Below are 19,916 nucleotides of genomic sequence, written 5' to 3'. Positions count from 1 at the left end.
AGAAGCACCCTGCAAGGATGTGGAAAGGGCCCAACACTGGTTCTTTCAGAATAAGTGAGAATATTTTTTTTCTGAGATATAGCCAGGACATTCCAGGAGCAACTCATTTCATCTGTTATTCATGACGGGCAGCATCTCTGGTTAGGATTTCAGTTCCGGCTTTGATTCTGAAAAACTCAAGAAAATTCCTGCAACAATTGTGTGTTTCTCTTATCCTTCATACTATTGGGGTGAGGAGTAGGCCTCTGCAAGATATCAATATATTGTTTAAAACCAATATTTAGAGAAAATCATGATAACCTTAAAAAAAAAAAAGACCTGGCCATTTATCGTGAATCAAGCACGGTATTGGAAAAGCTGGGGGGAGCCTAGGCCTCCTCCTCTGAACCCCTTGCTAATTCCACCTAAGCTCCTCCCTGCCTCCTGGGAATCGCAAGTTGTGGCTGGAAAGATGGAGAAACCATGTGCAGCGTTTACTCCGCCTCCAGTTTCCCTTGCCTCCAGCAGCAGCAACTATAAGAGAACAGGCTGGCAATAAAAAAAAATCAGAATCTCTCTGCAGCAAATCTGATAGGTTGCTTAAGAAGGCTGATCAGAGTTGGCTGCTTACTAGTCTGGACTTCTGGAGCCTCTTTCCTCCTCCTGTTCCTCCTCCTGTTCTCCTGTAAAAAGCATGAACAAACAAACAGCACCCTGCTCTGGCATTTGAACCTCTTCCTCTTTCCCCCCATCTCTGTATGTGCACTACTTGGGGGGAGCAGTGGGTTGTGTGTGTGTGTGTGTGTCTGTCTGTCTGTCTTGTATACTGCAAAGAACACCCCGGGGACAAAGGGTGACAAGCAGCAAATTGAAATGCAGCGAGAGGAAACGGTGAAAGTATTTGTTAAATAGGAGGACATAGATTAATCTTTATAAAGTTCTGAAATCCACTATTATAACAGAGCAGTTGAATGTAATTTATATTGCAGTACTATATTTCCTTCAGACTTTGTAAGGTGGGACCTGTAACAAAATACTGCAGGGTGAAGTTCTACTGTTCACTGATCATGTCAGCCAGCCGTGCCCTATTTCAGCACATTCCATTCAATTCCCTCTCCCAACAGTTTTCTGTTCTGCCCCCGCCAACAGTCAGCTTTCTGTGATCACTGAGCATACCCAGTCCTCAATGGGCTGGGTGGTGGTGGTGGTTTTTGCGGAGCAGGGGTGGGAGAGAGACTACAGGGGGTAGGGTCCCCCTTGGGTTTTTCCTTAATTTTTTTTGTACTTCTGCAAAGCTGCTGCTATCTTTCCTCTTGTGTGTGTATGGTCCTGCTTTGGCTATATAAAGATTGGCACTCACACCTGAACACTGGTAATAGAGGGAACGATACACCCAAGAGTGTGTTGCCATTTGGATATCATTCACATCCCCATCATCTAGAGAACCAACTTGCCACTTTTTTCTGTTCCTCCTTTCTCAGGCCCAAGAACATCCTGGTTTTGTTGCTCGTTTTGCTTTGCTTTTTGTTAACATAGCCCAAGACCTGTCTTTTATTGGGATGAGAATGTCGAATTTTTGTCCTGTTAGACCAGGCGTGCCCAAACTTTTTTCAAAGAGGGCCAGATTTGATTAAGTGCACATGCATGAGGGCCGACCAAAGTTGTTGAGCATTTTTTAAGGCTTTTACCACAGGACATATACTGCCGTGGGGGCCCAGATTAAATCAACCGGCCGGATTAGGCCCCTGAAACAGACTTTGGACATGCCTGTGTTAGACCCTGTTTAGCCAGCACAGCCTCTCTGCATGTAGCTCTGAAGAACAGCCTGTTTTGTTTTACATGAGTGCTTACTATTCTATTGGTTCCAAGCCAGTCCCTTGAGGCGTGTCTCCAGGCAACGAGACGGGCTCCTGCAGCGGCTTATTGGGGAAGAACAACATAATTGAGTTGTTTTGCTTGCTTTCCAACTGGAGATTTCTTTTTATGATGGTGGTGGTGTGTTTTGTTCAAACCCTATGGACAGATTTAAGGCAAGTGTTATCCACGCTGCCTTCTTCAGGGAAATTCGGAGTGTTGGTAAGTCGGCCAGCAGGAAAAGCAGAATAATCTTATCGGTGTAGGGAAGGAATGGGCAGATGTGAGAAAGGAAGCCCTACTTCCAACTGGCAGATGAGTAAGACATAATTTGATGCAGGGCAAACCTCTAAAGCCTTATTAAGCACAGGAAGCAGACTGAGCAAGAAATTCCAATGGAAGACTCATGGTGATAGAGGGTAGCATTCTTATTCTGTATCTGTCCTAAGGAACTGGTACTTCTTCCAACTCAAAACATGATGAAGAACATGGCTGAAAACTAATGATCACTACTGAATACAAGATGGGTAGAAGAGGAGTAGAATGTTGTCAGTATTCCTTGCAGAATATTACACACTGTTTCTGGTCCAGTGTGCAAAGTGCCTAAACCACACCTGTCAAATTATGAGTCGTAATAGGAACCATGTTTTAGGAGTCATGGATGCTGCTTGTATAACTGGTATGTAAAAATCCCGATAGGCTAAACATCGGTGTGTGTGTTTTAATAAAAACAAACAAATAAACCCACTATCATTATGTTTTAATGTGTGGGAAATTCTTGCCAATTCTATTTAGATTTGTGACATCACATCACCATCTTCTGCCCATTGCTGGCATTGCAACTGTAAAGTTTCATTGAAACTCCCTCGAAAAATAAACTTACAGGGTTTTGGATTGTTGCCAAAACAGCAGATAAGATGGGAGGCATTGGCATGCTTGGGAGAACCCTGAGGTTTGCAGAAGGTACAAAAAAGAGTGGCAGTATGGCACAATGGTTACAGTGTCAGGCTAGGACCTGGGAGACCAGGATTCAAATGCCCTCTCAGCCAGGATGCTCATATAACTCCATACCCATTCAACATTTCTCTGATGAAAATAGGGACGTCGTATGGAAAAGCGGGACATTCCGGGATCAAATCAGAAAACTGCAAATCTGGGACTGTCCCTGGAAAATAGGGACACTTGGAGGGTCTGGGAGTCTCCTACACTGCAATATTTTGTTGGGAGTCCCACTTGCATTCATTATATGACTGAGTTTCCCAAACCTCTGCAGAGCACACACTTCTAGATGCCTCATATGAATAAACCAAGGAAATGATAGGGTTATTTATATATACAACTCCCCTCCAGCCTGAGGCCATTGTGAACAGGTTTTCACTATCTGCAAAGAGTGGTGGTAAATACACACACAGAGAGACAAAAAGCTGTGGTTCAAGGCATCTAGGAACGATTGTTTTCTTATGGGATTAGCATTTTAAATTATTTAGTTATGTTTTGATGGATTGCTATTGTTCACCTTCTTGACATTTGTGTACCCTGTGCAACCCTAGATGCGTAGGATCAGAAGTAGGTCCCATTGAGTTCAAGTAAGTAGGCACAGGATTGCATCAATTGTCACCTTAGTATCAATTGTGTACTGCATTGTTCTATATAGTGAAGCGTTATAAATTGATTTTAAGAGCAATGTGTGTTTGTGTGTAGACATAAATGTGTGATCCAGCCTTCAAGACTGCTGCATGTTTATGGGCAATAAAGGCTGTAACTCGGTGGTAGAGCATCGGCCTTGCATTCAGAAGGTCCCAGGTTCAATCCCCAGCCTCTCCTGGTATGGCCGAGAAAGACTCCTTCTCTGAAACCCTGAAACTCACAAGTCAGCACAGAAGATGATACTGGGCTAGATGGCCAATGACCTGACTCTGTATTCCTATGTTCCCTGTGAATTGAATGATGACATCTCCAAAGAGGGAGGTGTGGGCTTCATACACAACTAGAACCTGCACCTATCTCTGTGGGAGAGATTGTGTTACAAGAGGTCGGTACATCTGCTTTTGAACCTTTTTCTTGTAACTTGAGAATCAGCCATCGATTACAGAAATGACACCCAAAGGCAGGGAAATAATGTTATGAAACTAAGCACTCTGGGCCCCTTCGGGAGGAAGGGAAAATATAAATCTAATAAGTAAACAATAACTTCTCTCATCGATTTCAGGTGCCAAGAGGTGGGTCAGGTGGGAGCATCCCCCGATGTTTTGTGCAAGTAAACGTTTTAATTTCCTGCCATTGCACCATGGAGTGTGATGGATGAACTCTGTTGCGAGAGAGACAGAGAAGAGAGTACAACTAGGGACGTTGGAGAATTCCATCAGAAACGGGAGCGGAAATTTCCACAGTTTGTATGTTTGTCAGAGATCAGGAACGTAAACCAAACAAGTGAACATGAGTGGCATTGGCTATCATTTTGGCCTGCAAATATTATGTAAATCATTTCATTATTCTCTGCTGTGCTTTTGACACAGTTCCCATCAATTGAAATTGGGTGCGTAATAAATTATGCTAGTTTTTGGCATAGCGGATAGCCAGGTGAACAATGTAGGTGTTAGTGGAAGCCAAACGGGTAGCACAGAAACAGCGCTGATTGCAATAGACACAGGATGGGACAGAAATGGCTGCCTCTTTACTTCCCTAAGTGTAACGCTGTGGCATGTCCTTGATCAGTCAGTGGCTTTTGGTACCATCCTGCACGATATCCATCCAGGCTGGCCCTGCAGGTTGGCAGTGGGAGGCACAGTGATATATGCCAGCAGTGCATTGGGCAGAGGGTCTGGTTCGGTCACTTTGGCAGTTCCTTTTTCATAGCAGAAATTCCATCTTCCATGTAAAAAATAAATAAATCACAGGTTTAGAGGGGACCCAAAAGATGGCATCTAGATTTTGTACACACACACAATTACCAAAGTCTTGTTTCCACCTGCATTCCACCCCCTTTTAATTACAATAATAGTAATAATTTCCCAAGTGTGTAAAGCTGAATGCACACAAGTTAAATATGCATGTTGGGGGCTTACTGCACCACTGCGCCCATCTAATCTGCCATTGCCTGCCCACCCCCATTTTCATACTCCAAGGAGGGAATGCCATTTCCTATGGAAATCAAAGTATGCTCTTTGCTCCAGAACTCGAATTCAATAGGAATTACTTCTGAGTACACACAGTTAGAATTGTGCTATAAGGCTGCAATCCTAGACATACTTACCTTGTAGTGAGCCCACCTTGAACATGGCAAGGCTTATTTCTGCTGAGATACCTCCTTGTTTAACTGAGCATTCTTTCTTTTATCAAATGAGAACCCTACCTATTTCTCCATATTTCCCATGCAGGCAGAATTGTGTGTCTGAAACAAGATCAAACATGTGTTTGTTACTAAAAAATATATGCACTTGTGGTAGAAGGAGGTGTGTGTAGAAATGTATTGTAGAAATGTCTCTTCATTTCGCCACCCTTAACTCCCCTCACTCTGAAACAGGTGTGTATTTTACATAACAGCAATAGAAAGAGCCATGGCTCAGTGGTGGAACATCTGCTCTGAGTGCAGAACATCCCAGGTTCTGCCTCCAGCATCTGCAGGTAAAGCTGAGAGAGACTCCCTGCCTGAAACCCTGGTGAGCTGCTGCCAGTCAGTGTGGACCATACTGAGCTACATAGACCAATGGTCCGACATGGAATAGGGGAGCTTCCTATGTCTTGATGACCATTAGGGGCGCTAGTGAGCTATCTTTCTTCGCTCTATGAAAAATTGCAGGTGAAAACTTTATTACCCAGTATCTGTGATTATAGTTTATTTTAATAAGCTTGGTGCCGAATGATTTTTTGTTCCACTGGCATGTCATATGGCTAGATGATCCATATTATTGCTGCAGCCTGCAGAGGATATCCGTCTCCTCTGTACAGCCTGCACAACTGCTAACAGGGACTAAAAGGGTGATCTGTCATATAAAACTGCTGTTTAAAGCGCAAGAGCGGGGCAATTCAGTTCTCCCCCGCCTCCGTCAGTTGGTAATCTTAGGATTGGCTGCGGGTGGAGGAAAGAGAACGAGTGAACGACTTTACATTGTTGCAAATGGAACTCTTATTTCCAAGGCTTGCCATACGTCAGGAAAATTCCTGACATGTCCAGGTTTGTGGGTGCAAAAATTTTTTTTGGGGGGGAGGAATTGCCGAATAGGCAAAATGTCTGGGAAAACCCGGATGTATGGCAATGTGTGATGGAAAAAGCAGTGGAAACAGCTCCAAAATCTTAAAACTAGGTTTTTTGGGGGGTCTTCCTACAAAAAGCTCAACAACTTTGCGCGTGTCAGGAATTTTATTCTTTCCTATGCAAATTGCAAGCCAAAATAAAGGGGTGGGATCCAACTAAGGACTGCAGGCTCGTGTTTGTCCCCCGCTCCCTGCATTTAAGGCCACATGCTGCCGCTCTGTTTGGTGCTTAATAAAATAATTCACAAAGCACAAGTGGGTCACTATAACAGATTTTTTGAACATGGAATTTCCCCCGGAAAGGGTAAATCCGGATTAAAAATTGTGTGGCGGGGGAGAGATCTTTCCCTGCCAACGAGGACGAGGACGCTACAAAATAAATGCATGTATAATGAGCACCCATTTCATAAGAAACCCACTAATTTCGATGGCCAGTCAGCTTTCACAAGGCGCTTTAGGTCCAAAACCCAGCTGGGTTTAAACCTGCGACCTTTTGCATGCGAAACAGTTGCTCTGCAAGCTTTGCTCAAGAAGCCCTTCTCTTCTGAGGGTGGGTATTTGCGGGGTGTCCCCAAAGCTCCTACAGACGTGCCTCTTTGAGCTCTTCTGCAGCAGATCCCCTTGCCTAGAGCAACCCAAGGGGGCGGAGCAGACGGGAAGGAGAAGCCTGCGCCCCCTCTGACCCCTCCTTCCCCACCCACTTCCCACCCCAGCCTCCTCCCCTCTCGGCGCGTCATGGGAGGCGGCGCCCGGGCGCATCAGCTGGCAACCAGCGGCCGCCTCCCCGGCCTGAGCCAACAGAGCCAGGATGGCAACGGTGCCGGCAGCGTCCGGAGCCGGTAAAGGGGAGTCATCGCCTGCGGGACCCCGAGAGCTGTGCTGAGAAGGTAAGGGGCGCCGGCGCACCCCCCGCCTCGTCCGCCTTTCCTGCCGACGGCTCTCCAGCCAGCGATGCAGCCTCCGCCGGCGTCCCAGGCACAGCCACTCCCGGGCGGCCTGCCTTGCCTCTGCCTTGCTTCGATAACCTTGCCCGGCCTCGATCCCGCCTGCTTCTTCCTTTCGTTTGCTTGTGTGTGCGCGCCCCCTCACCGGGTTTTGCAGCTGCTGTGATTTCCCCTTTGTTCTGGTCTTATATGTTTGTGTGTGTGCGTGGCTTTTGTAATACGCTGGTCCCGAAAGCTCTTGAATTCCCATAAAGAGGAATTCGCCTTTTCACCCTCTCCATCCAGGACTGAGGCTGTGTGCTGTATATCAAAAGGAAAGCCCCCTCCTGTTCCCCGCATTTCTGCTCCCCCCTACCTGTTCTGAAAACCCACCTTGCGTTGCCAGCATACAAAGGGCTTCCCAAAATGCTCTTCCTCCTTGCCTCCCTCCTTTCCCCTAGGTAATTTGCTTCTGTTTCCTGCCTGCCCGCCCTCCTACGAGACATCTCAATTTCCGTGGAGCACCGCTTTCCTCCTCTGTGCTTTGTTCGTGTTTCCTCCTGCTGCCCAGAAATCCCCCCCCCCCGGTGCATTGAGGGGGTGCAGAGGTGGTCGTCGGCGTGCAAGTTCTCCCTTCTCCCCCTCCCCCACGGGCGCCCTCGCTTTCAAAGAGAGGGGGGTGTATGTTCTAAGCAGCGCATGAATCATGCACCCTTCCCTATGACGTCACACCCTCCTCTGCTCGTGAGAACCTCATCCAGGGATGGGGTGTCGACACAGTTCCTTGCTACCCAGGTAGGACCTTGGGGGGATTGGCTTAGCCTCCCTCTGTCTAGATTCAGGTAGGATGGCGGGGCCTGCTTTGCTCTGACACAAAGGCAGGGGGAAGCCAGAGGGCCTGTAAAGCTGGCTGGAGCTCCTCCTACAGGTGAATCCGCTCCGGCTGTTGGGGATGGGGCTGGCCTGTGCCAGAGGGCCAAAGACTTTGGCTTGGATTGTAAACAAAGCAGTTCCCCAACTTGCAGTGCAGGCTGGTGCATATGGGCAAGTGGAGCAGTGCCCCAGCAGCCTCACTGTGTTCTCAGCCAGCCTCTGCCTGCCTGCCTTCGTCCTTACCACCAGGCCAGGGGTAGCACTAGGTGTCAGCTTCCTCTCCTTTTGCCTCTCTTACTCCTTTCCCCCCCTAATTTTTTTAACCATTTGATAGTTATTAACAATGGACAAAGCTAATGGGACGGGAAGGTGGGGCTGCAAGGATCAAACCATAATATCCTGTAAGAAAATATGACTTAATATAAAATTACAACATTTCCTGCCGGAAAATTCAAAACCTACTTGAATTTGCATTCATGGGAATTATTTTATTGAGAATATTTGTACAGGGCAACCAGTTTCCCCAGAATTTATTTATATGTTCACTTGCAGTTCTTAGATATGAGGTTACTGTTGTCATTACAGCCAAATCTCAAACATTTTTAAAGCTGTTCTTTCCAAAAAGAGAATAATGCAACTTTCGAGTTTTGAGCCATTAACATATTTGCAGCTGGTAACATAAGATGTGAGTTCCTTAGTTCAACAATATCAATACTAACTCAAAGGGAATTATTCCTCTTTCTTGGTGTCAGTGTTGTACTTTCTGCCTCTCCAGTCCCACCAGTTCACCACTGAATGTAGCTCTGCTGAGGAAGACCTTTGGCCTTCATCTTTTTTGAACAGAGGTATAATTCCAGTTCTGTCTTTGATATTTGTTTTGGGTGGGAGGAGAATATCTCTTCTGTAAGGAAGAAGGATTCTCCAGGAGGTGGAATAGCTGGACTGTGTAAGGTATGTGCTGGAGAAGTTTTATTCAGGACCATAACACTTGTGGAGAAGGACCATCGCTCATCCCTGGCAGCTTCCATTAAAAAAGATGTCACAACAGCAGTTGATGAGAAGGACTCTTCTCTGCCTGGGAGCTGCTAGACAGATTTGACAGTCCTTTGACAAATAGTCTGAGCTGCTATGAAGAGCTTCCTGTGTCCCTAGAGTTCTGCCTGGACCCTGGCATCTGCTCTTAAGGTCAGGTGGTTGGCCACGGTGGCTGCTTCAGATGGGAGAGGTTGGGTGTTGTAATGGCAACAGAGAGAGAGGAATAGACTGGGTCACAGTGTCCATCTAGCTCACTATCCTCCCTGGCAGCAGTTCTCCATCTCTGGCAGAGGTTTTCCACAACTTGACTGCAGTCCAGGTGCAGCCCTATTGGCCTCTCTGTCTAGTCCACTGGCCTTTTTAAACTTAAGTAACTACCAGGATTTGAACCTGGGACTTCCTGCATGCAACATAAGTTCTCTACCACTGAGCTATGGTCTTTGGGGGTGGGGTGGCAAGGTTCAGTGGTAGAGCATTTGCTTTGCATGCAGATGGTCCCAGGTTCAATCCCTGGCATCTCCAAATAGGGCAGGGAATGTTCCCTGCCTGAAACCCTGGAGAGTTGCTGCCAGTCAGTGCAGACAGTACTAAGCTAGATGGACCAATGGTCTGACTCTGTATACAGCTTTCTACCTTCCTTTCTCCAGGTCTTTCTGTTCAGATCTTTCAGCAGGAGCATAACTATTCTTTATTCCAACTAGACTTGTGTAGGAGAAGTTTCTTGGGGAAATGGGTTCTATGTTTCCTGACCATATTCTTGTGCAACTTCCATTCATTTCAGTGGGGATTTTGCAAAGCAGAACTTCCAAGTGGATCAGCTCCTGTGTTAGCAGGAAATGTAGTCTTTTTCTTCTTCTTTTTGCACTTTGGGCCCTGGAATGTTTTGTGCTGGTTGCCTCAATATCTATAATGCTAGGGCTCAGTTCACATCAGTGAATGACTCTGAAGAGCCTGTGAAAAGCTCTTTTCTCGCTGCTGAGTAACCAAAGCCTGCCCCCATTCATTGGAGATAATAGGCAGGGAGTCTGAGGGTGAAATTTCTAGACAGTTTTGAATTTCCATCGGTTTCCCTGTTTGGAAACCAGCCATGATTCTTTCCTGGTTGTAGGTTTGGTGACAATGGTGTTTTTGGTCCCCACCAGCATTTATTAGCTTCAAAGGAAACACACATGTATCAGGAATGGGGAATTGGTGGCCTTCCAGATGTTGTTTCTGCAACTCCCTTCATCTCAGGCCAGGACAGCCAATGGCCCTGTGTATATGTGTATATGTCTGTCTGCCTGTCTATCTACCCATATGAACTTTGCTCCAGTCTGGTAATATTAGTTTGCACTTTGTCTCTCTTTATTTGAGTTTAAAATTCTAGACTGGAATAGCAGAGGTTATTGCAGAAAGCCCACCCCCGGCCCAGAGATCGGCTTATCTACCTTGTTTGTCTCCTGATGCAAACAGAGAAAAGCTGTCTGTTTACAAAATAGTTCCAAGCCCTTGAGAGTCTGAGAACAAGGAGGGCATCAAAAGTAATTGTGTTTTTTTAAAAAATTAATTCCTCTTTTTTGAATTACAGGTGATATAGTTTCCATTCTCCCAGATTCATATAGAGATTTTGATTTCTGCCTGTCTCTGTGGACTTTTGCAATAGAGCAGATCCATACCATACATTTAATGCACATAGGCTTCCCCAAGGAATCCTGGGGACTTTAGTTTCACCCTCACAGAGCTACAGTCCCCAGCAGCCCTAACAAACTACAATTCCCAGAATTCTTTGGGGGAAGACCATGTGCTCTAAGTGCATGGTGTGTGCTCTGCTCCTAGTTTGTAGTGTAGATTGATTTGGATGTATGTGAGGGGGTTGTGCTTGATGGATTGTAGCCCTACTGAGCTCTATGGATCCAGGCTCCAGGTCAGATGCCTCTGTGAGCTTAGCAAATGGGGTGGGGTGGAGAATGGATTGGCACACCCTGAAGGCTTCAGGTTGAGGAGACCCATCCCCAGAGAGCCAACACTCTGTCGCTGGGTTCAGTGGCTTGCACAACTGAATAAACACTCCAGGAAATGTGAAGAGGGCGTTGATGAAAGGATCAATATTTTAACAGCTAGAAAATTGGGCTCTTAAGAGGGAACAAGTCCCTTGGGAATAAAAGAGAGCTTTTGTCAGGAGAGGAAGGTGGAACGTGGTGTTTAACTAAAGGTAACATTGGGCCTCCTCCTTGTGGGATTCATTAGGATGCAATAGGTCTCTGAATGAGGTCACTGTCTCTCACACACAATGCGCTCTGAAATGTCAAGTGTCTTATGCCATCTGCACTCTTCCAGGCTCTTCCACACAGCCTTGGTTTCGTAATTTCCAATAAAACCCATCTCAAATGTGCCGCCTGGTCTGGAGCCGTGGTTTGCATTGGCGCTTATCATCACCACCATCTCCTCCTCCTCCTCCTCTGGCACAATTTCCCTTTTGCCTTTTTACTGCAGGTTACTCCAGGGCGAGTTATCTTGATACTGCAGTGCACAGTGGTTGGGGGAGGAGGAAATGTAGATTTCTGCAGTTTTACTTTGGAGTTCCGTCTGCTGCAAAAGCTCTTTCCTTGCGAGCAAGCTAGGCATGCAAAAGTGCAGGGAATAGAAGACTTCAAAGCCACTGGAATTCAAAGCATCCCAGGGAGACCACAGAGAATTTTCCAGGTTGGTACTACAAATTGAAATAATAGGTCAGGAAATACTCATTTTGTAAGGAAGCTGTGCAAGGCAGTTAACCAGTTTTTTTTTAATATATAAAAAAGCAAAATAAATCAGTTCCAACAACACTATAAAACAATTTCCAGAGAAGTAGCCATGCCAGTATGTGTAGCAAAAGCAACTAAAGAGTCTTGTGATGCTTTATTGACAAATTCATTATGGCGTTAGTGAAGGGTCATTAACCTTTTTGGGCATGTTTGCAAACTGGAGAAGCTGTTGTGAGCACACCACCCACCAGGGAATGCCTCTCTGGGTACATGTGTGCTTTCAGGCACCACACTGGCAACCCCTGGCATAAGCATTCATGAACTCAAGTCTAGCTCAGGTGCTTCTCTACCAGGCATTTAATGCAGAATTGCCGTGCTTTGTCCACTCGTGTCTTAACTTCCCAGTGGTTCTTCCAACTTTTCTTAGACTGCAGAAAGTCAACCCCCCCACCTCACCCCCACGCTGAAGAATTGAAGGGTAATTCAATCTCCACAGATGTGGATGCCTTCAGCTCTATTTTTCTGTCATTTTGTTTTAAGGGTGGAGTTTTGGTATGGGCAGGGACATATTGGGAAAGGGAAACTTTTGATATGGGCAGGGACATACTGGAAAAGTTAATCTATCACCACGCAGCCCACATTCCTTGTAACACTTCCGGTGGGTAACATGTTACGACATTTAAATCATCATTTAATTTAATAGTTGGTAATTGATCTTATCATTATAATTATCACTAAAACGCTTTTCCACTTTGGGTGTATGTATGTATATATATATATTGATGTCATGGGACCTTGTGGTGAAGGACAAGTAAGAAATTGAATAAATTCTTTGTCCAGGCCACTTCTGGATACAGGGCCACAACATGAGAGGCATTTCAGCAGAGACTGGTCAGCCATTTCCCAGGGGTAGTGCAGTTGTATCATACCCTCCATTAAGATTGTGTGCAGGTAGCTTTCGGCTAGATGACCCCCAGAATCACTTCCAACTCAAATGCGATCATCAGCACTCTGAATTACACCTGGGAGCACATGGTAGATCTCTTAATGCTGATAAAACAAGCTTCTTCTTTTTTTAATATAATGGGTCCCTGTCAGTAATCTGACTGCCATATTCTGAACCAGCTGACGTCTCCAGATGCTGTTTGGGTATTTGCTGAGAGCATCATTCTGATACTCTGAAAAAGAAATGAGCCAGTGATGATAGAGCAGTGAACTGAATCTAAGGTCAAACCTGATTGCTGGGTTGTCTGCCCCCCCCCCCAGCTGTCTAGACCTGAGTTACATCCTTTAAAAATACAGCGGTTGTGCTTGATGTCTTGTTTTGGAAATTATAGTATGCAGAGTGATAGATACAATTTTCCCTTACATACTACTAGTGGAAAGCACCTGGTGTGGCTCAGAAAGTGTCATTTGCTAGTTTCTAGGGCTGTGCACACCTGACTCAGGGTCCCGATCTGGAGCCATGGACTGGCCCAATCTGAATCTAGGTCAAATAATTATTGGGAGAGGGCCGTTGTTTAATTAGGGTTTTATAAACCCCATATGGAGGGTCTACAGTTTCCAAACAAAAACAGAAATCAGTTTCTCCACCAGGGAACCTCATTGCCAAACGGGGCAACAGTATCTGAATGCATAGAGAATGGATGGACAGAGAGACAGGCAGGCAAACCACTTTCCAAAATACGTAATACTTAGGATCAATGGATGTGGAATATTCTTTCAGGGTATGTTCACAGCAGAGAGAGACTCTTATATGCGCAGAGATGGGATGGAGCATACCTATGGGTGAGCACATGATCACAAGTGACACAAGTCTGGAAACAGAATGATCTGCTCCTCCCTAGCAATAACATATTTAATACACCATGCCATTTGGTCCTGAGTGGCAAGCTCTTCGGTGTGAATTCCTGACCAGCCCATCTGATTCTGCAAGAGTTGTGACATTGATTCCAGTCATGTGGATGGGTCCTTTGAACACGTAGCAAGCTGCCTTATATTGAGTCAGACTATTGGTCCATCTAGCTCAGTATTGTCTACACTGACTGGCAGTGGTTGTCCAGGGCTTCAGGCATGGGACATTCTTCCAGCCCTGCCTAGAGATGCCAGGAATTGAGCCTGAGACCTTCTGCATGTGAAGCAGCTGTTCTGCCACTGAACTATGGGCCTTCCTTACTATGACATCAGTGATTGTTGAGCTTGCCAGTAATAGGCAGGCTGAAGATATTCTTTTAAAAAGATCCTGGAAAACACCAGCAAATATGTCTGGGAAATTTCAGCAAGTTGTTACAGGTTTCCCTTAAGATCTCCTTCCCATTGGCCTTAGAACACCTCACCTACTTCTCTGCGCGACTGACGGTTTTAATCTCTTCCTCCTGCTGTCAGGAGATTTCCAGATACTACTTTTGGAGTGGCAATTATTCATTTGCTCTCCCTTTTAAACCACAGCTTGTGTGCGTGTGTTTGAGTGTGTGTGTGTGTGTGTGTTTGAGAGGTATGTCATTGGATAATAAGAGTGTTCAGGAGAACATTTTATTTCTTCCTGGATTTGTTCCCAATTTTATTCATAATGCAAGAGTGTAAGTTATACCAGACCTAGTGAATACCTTCAGGGAATGGAGGAAGATGTACAACTTATTTGTTGATAAACCCCTGATATGTTCTATTCACAATCAAGCAGGACGTAAATCTTATTAATTGAATAAATCATTTTGATTTCCTTCTCTTTAGCCTGCCTGCCAGTCCCTGTGTACATGCAGTTATCACTCTTACTTTTCCGAGTTGCTGCACCAATGTCAAAATCTGGCTCAGAACCCATCTGCACCTACAGATTCACATCGCTAACATACTGCTTTAAACAGTCATGGCTTCCCCCAAAGAATCCTGGGAGCTCTGGTTTGTTTTAAGGGTTCTGAGAGTTGTTGAGAGAAACATACACACCCCTTATTTCCCTCAAAAGAGCTATAGTCTGCAGGATTCCCTAGGAAGAGGGGCTGGTTGTTAAACTCCCTCTGGGAATTGTAGCTCTGGGAGGGAAATAGAGGTCTCCTAGCAACTCTCAGCACCTTTAACATTTTGGAAACCCCTGTACAGTGGTACCTCAGGTTACATACGCTTCAGGTTACAGACTCCGCTAACCCAGAAATATTGCTTCGGGTTAAGAACTTTACTTCAGGATGAGAACAGAAATCGCGGGGCAGCGGCGCAACAGCAGCGGGAGGCCCCATTAGCTAAAGTGGTGCTTCAGGTTAAGAACAGTTTCAGGTTAAGTACGGACCTCCGGAACGAATTAAGTACTTAACCTGAGGTACCACTGTATTGCCGAGCGTCTCCAACAGTAACCACACTGTGCCATTTTCTATTTAGCTACATCTTCCTCTTTTCTCATGTGGGCACTGGGAGTGCTTTCATTGTTTCTCACTTGCTGGATCAGGCCAAAGGTCCCATCTAGCCACAGCATCCTGTTTTCACAGTGGACCACCAGCTGCGCCAATGGAAAGCCTGCAAGCAAGACAACAGAGCTCTCTCACATGTGACTATCCTCGTGTTTCCTCTCAGGAGCGCAAAGCAGTGCATGTGGTTCCAGGCCTGTGCAGAGAAGGCAGGGGCAGCTGGGTATACTTGCACTGGACCTCAAAGGGGAAAAGCTAGCTAGGTGCCCCCGCCAGACTTACGATGTCAGGCCAAGAATTAGACTTCAAACAAGCTCTGCACAGGCCTGCGTGGTTTTCCCGTTTAATCATCACAACAGCCCTGTGAGGTAGGCTAGGCTGAGAGGCTGTGACTGGTCCAGGGTTCATGGCTGAGTGGGAATTGATTCTGGATCAGTTTGCAGTTCTTGCTGAACACTTTCCTTGGCGCCACATTATTTGAAAAGCCTATTCCCTTTACAGTTTTATGAGTACAATGGTACCTTGGGTTACAGACTCTGCTAACCCGGAAGTAGTACCTTGGGTTAAGAACTTTGCTTCAGGATGAGAACAGAAATCGTGCAGTGGCAGCGGGAGGCCCCATTAGCTAAAGTGGTACCTCAGGTTAAGAACAGTTTCAAGTTAAGAACGGATCTCCGGAATGAATTAAGTTCTTAACCAGAGGTACTACTGTAACTATGTAGTGTACTGTGTGGCTCTAAGTGAAATTTAGACAGCAGTAAAGATGGAAACTGATTTTATTTTCCCCTGAGAGGGAGGGATTGGCCTCATCTTATCTTTGTTGACAGGTTATATGCAGGTTTCTGTCATGCTCCAGAAACCTACAAAACCTGTTTGACCGGCAGGACAGAAAGAAATTGTGTCCTTAGTGGAAAATTCTGTCTGTCCATCCGTTCATTGCTGTTGCTTATATCCAGCATAATGGACCTTGATGATGGAGTGTTATGCTAGCAAAACCAACTCTACTGGGGAGAGTTCACACAAAACGGCTAAAGAGCTATCTGAACCAAAAGTCCTCCTGCTGCTTTTTATTCATGCCACATACCAAAGCATGCAAGCTAAGCCTGGGATGGAGGGAACCTGTGGCTCTCCATATATTTTTGGGAACTGCAATTCCTATCATCTGTGACTGGTGCCCACATGTCTGGGGCTGATGGGAGTTGGAGTCGAACAAAATCTAGAGCACCACAGGTTGCCCATCCTTGATCTGGAGCTTTGGTCTCTGTAAACAAATGGATGTAAATAGATTCCAGATCTTAAGTCTCTCTTTCTGGCAGATGTTGTGACTGTTCATCGTTGCTTACATCTGGGGCGTTAACAGTCTCTGTCCCACACATTGTAATCATATAACCAATTGATCACTGTGGTCTGCAGGTGAGGGCTTCCTGCAGATGCCATCTTATCAGGATGTCTGCTCCACACAATGTAGTAGGAATTGGACCTTTAGTGTTGCGGTACCTGCCCTTGGAAAATTAGAGGCGTGGAATTTTTCAGCAAATACTGAAGGCATTCAACAAGCCTTTTAAGTTGAGATCTTTCCAAGACTGCCTATATATTGGAATTGTTTTAAAGTTTATCTCCTGCTGTTTGCTGCCTGGGGCTCCTTTTAGGAGGAAGGGCAGGATATAAATTTAATACAGAAATAAATGATTTGGTGATAAGGGACAAACTGCCCCTGTTTTTAACCATATTATTGTTAAGAGAGCCGGATGAGAGAGCTGGAGAGGGTGAGGGAGCCTGTACCTTTCCTAAGGACTTGGCTCTTTAGGCAGAAGGGGAAGTGTGTCACTACAGGGTCTGTTGCCGAAGACCAGAGAGGAAGTCTCTAGCAAAACCAGGGGAAATTGACTCTCTGCCTCTTATGTGGCAACCGCATGGCTCTTGACTCTCCCAAGCAGATGTGTTCTTAAAAGCAGAACAAAGAATCCCTGTTTTCCTTCTGTTCCAGAGATCTTGAGTACAATGTGTACTAACTTGTTGAAATTCCCCAGACATAAGTGATGTCCCTCCCATCATATTTGCTGGAGTTTTCAAGGGTCTCCCTGTAAAAGAATGTTTCTACCTCTTCAGCCTGCTTGCTGGTGGTGGCGGCAAGCTCCTCTTACGCTGCTGTCCCAATGCAGAAGGCCCAAAGCTCTGAGATAAGGGCATCTGCTTTGAGGTTTCTTCAGCAATCAAGCGGTGTATCAATTCTATTAAATGAATGAATGCAGAAAGTCCTGGGTTCAGTCCCTGGCATCTCCAAGGAAGAGAAAGAAACCCAGAAGGGCTGCTGCCAGTCAGTGTGGATGGTACTAAGCCATATGAGCCCAATGGTCTAGACTCATTGTAAGGGCAGCTTTCTATGCTTGCACTGACCCCTCTTATCTGTGCCACATTAAATGCTCTACCTGTACCCTGTTAAATGCTCAAGGCCCGTGGGACTAAAAGGGGGAGGGAGCAAAATAACCCACGGTACACAAATGTTGCTAAATGACTCTGTCATTTTCTCCTTGGTGGCTCTTGGTGGCTTGTGAGAGGCTATCTGGCCTCAGGGTTGCCTTTGCCTTCCCAACCCCTAAAACTTGACAGGAAGTGGTCCTGATGCTGCTAAAACAGGCAGAGATGAGGTTCCCATGATGCAAGGCTGTCTGGTGTAACCGTTCAGGTCAGAATCCCAGCTTCTCCAGACCTTACGGCTGCATCAAAGTGAGCTGAAACGCTGCCTTTTTTGCAGCCCCAGTTCCTATGGAAACGGTGCATCAGAAGAGCGAAGAACGTGGTGAGGGCTTTAAAGGAACCTCTTGTCTCTCCACAAGCTGCTTTTGAACTTGCTTGCCCTCCTTGCAATGCGATAGCTTGGCAGCAGAGCTCATCTGTAGCCAGCCATGTGGCTGGGAACTCATATTTTGTGTTTTAATGTATTTTTATTGATTTTCAAGATAAGACTACAGATATGAAGAAGAAAAGGCATATAACCAAACATTGGTGTAGCTGAGGATCTAATGCAGTATTGTTATATATAATAAATGTTCTCTCTCTTTTAAAAAGCTATTGTTTTGACTCAGCTGCACAGGTAACAGAGAGGAAGTGGGACAGTCATCAAAAGTCTGTAGGCATAATCTATCATGTTCACACAGACATGGCTATTTCTGGCTAAGAGATGTACATATTTTGATCCATGGTAGATTGAATGAAGTCCTTGCAGCTTTGCCTTTACCCTGTCTCAGTCTGAATGCTATCTTTTCCAAGATTGCTATATAGACCAAATGCTGTGTAGAGAAATGGTCTAATTCCTTTCAGGGAACACATCTTTTGTGATTTATTTCTAGCGCAGAATAATACAGTGCTGTATATACTTATAGCAGCCTTTGAATTTCTAGCTATTGCATCAGTGTGTTACTGATGCTGAGAATGCAGAGCTTACACATAATGTGAAGAGGCAAAGGTGAGTCCAGAGGATGGCTATGAAGGGCTAAGGAGAGGTAAACTATTCAACATGTGCAGTGCACATGTGTCTCATTCCTAGTGGTGCTGTCAGGTCAGGACTTTGTGTCCTAATCCATAGGGTTCCCCACCTCTGTAGTTAAGTGATGGCCCAAGCAAAGGGAGGCCAGTCATTCCCAGGGGACAAGACAAGGCAAGATCAGCACCTTGGAGAGGGATTAAGGTATGGGTTTCAGGACCACAGCCGGTGAGTCTGCAGTTGAGACATAAAGTAGATGTTGTCTCAGCAATGTCCTTTAATAACTGGCAGATCTTTATCACATGATTAGGTATTCAATTGCTAGAAGCCCCAGCTTACCTCGTGAATACGGAATACCTGGTCAGTTAAAGGGGCAGTACTTTTCCCTACAACTGCTAGCTTTTCCTAAGCCCCAGGGTTTCAAGATGTGGTGATATTTCCTTAGGGCTCTCTTAATCCTCTGAGGAGCTTTTGGATCAGTAATGAGAATCTAGTGGCAGAGGGGTCTCATTGGGGAAGAAGATAAGGGCTTCAGGATCCCCAGCTCCACAAGGGACAGACCAGGGAGTGCGGATCCATCTCTTCTTTAGGGCTGACAGAAATGGAAGACTTTGCCCATGAGAATTCCTGGTCAGGAGGCCATGGAACTCTGCAACAGAAGGTCAAATTTCATTCAGCATAATGAGCCCCCCAAACGTGAAGTTATACACATTACTTAAAAACATAACTATGTTTGCCAAGTAAGCGGTATATAAATCAATAAATAATAATACCTTCTAAAGATGTAGGGGGTCTAAAATTACCTAGCTGCAGCACTGCTCTTCTCTCTAGCCTGATCTGTCCCCACTGTGCCAGCTGGTGGGTCCATAACTCAGTAGTTTCCCAGGTTTCAACACATGGCATTTTTGGTTAAAGCAAGTGTGGGGAATCTCAAGTCCAGGTCCCAAATGCAGACCTCCAAATTTCAACCCTCTGGACCATCCCAGGCTCCACTCCTCACCAGACCTGCTTTGAGCATTTGACTGGCTGGAGTGCATTTCCGAACTGCAATAATGCCTCTTGCTTGTTTGGATAGAGATTGGAGAAGTTTGTGTGTCTGTGTATGACTGTGTAGAAACCTCTGACTACATGCAGAGATGCATTACATACCCACAACAGCAGCACCAGCGCATGACTGCTTTTATTCTAAAAGGCAAGTTTCTAGTCCTCAGTCCTGCAAAGGTTAGCTTGATGAAGAGACCTGCATGGGTGGTTCTTGTTAGGTGAGCTGCACAGGAAAGGATTCTAGCTATTAATACTGAGGGTTTTACATATCACTTAACCTCTCCTTGTTACTAGCAGAACAGATTATTTATGCAGAATAAATTTATGCATGTTCATGTGCATAAGGAACCAAGGT

General features: G+C 45.5%; 1 protein-coding gene across 2 annotated transcripts in view; it reads left to right on the top strand.

Moving 5' to 3' along the window:
- Positions 1–6,843: 6,843 nt before the first annotated feature.
- ABCA3 (ATP binding cassette subfamily A member 3) overlaps positions 6,844–19,916 on the top strand; it is a 75,431-nt gene continuing 62,358 nt past the window's right edge. The window contains exon 1 of one of the 2 annotated variants that reach the window (XM_083584850.1): positions 6,844–6,974. The gene's annotated coding sequence lies outside the window, so the exon portion shown is untranslated. Of the gene's footprint in view, positions 6,975–11,380; positions 11,601–19,916 lie in introns of those variants that run through there. The other variant, XM_083584851.1, reaches the window with a different exon arrangement.

Source organism: Podarcis filfolensis (assembly GCF_964270895.1).
Source record: "Podarcis filfolensis genome assembly, chromosome: 14".
Lineage (NCBI taxonomy): Eukaryota > Metazoa > Chordata > Lepidosauria > Squamata > Lacertidae > Podarcis > Podarcis filfolensis.
The sequence above is the reverse complement of the archived record's forward strand: the minus strand, read 5'-3'. Positions and strand labels throughout refer to the sequence as shown.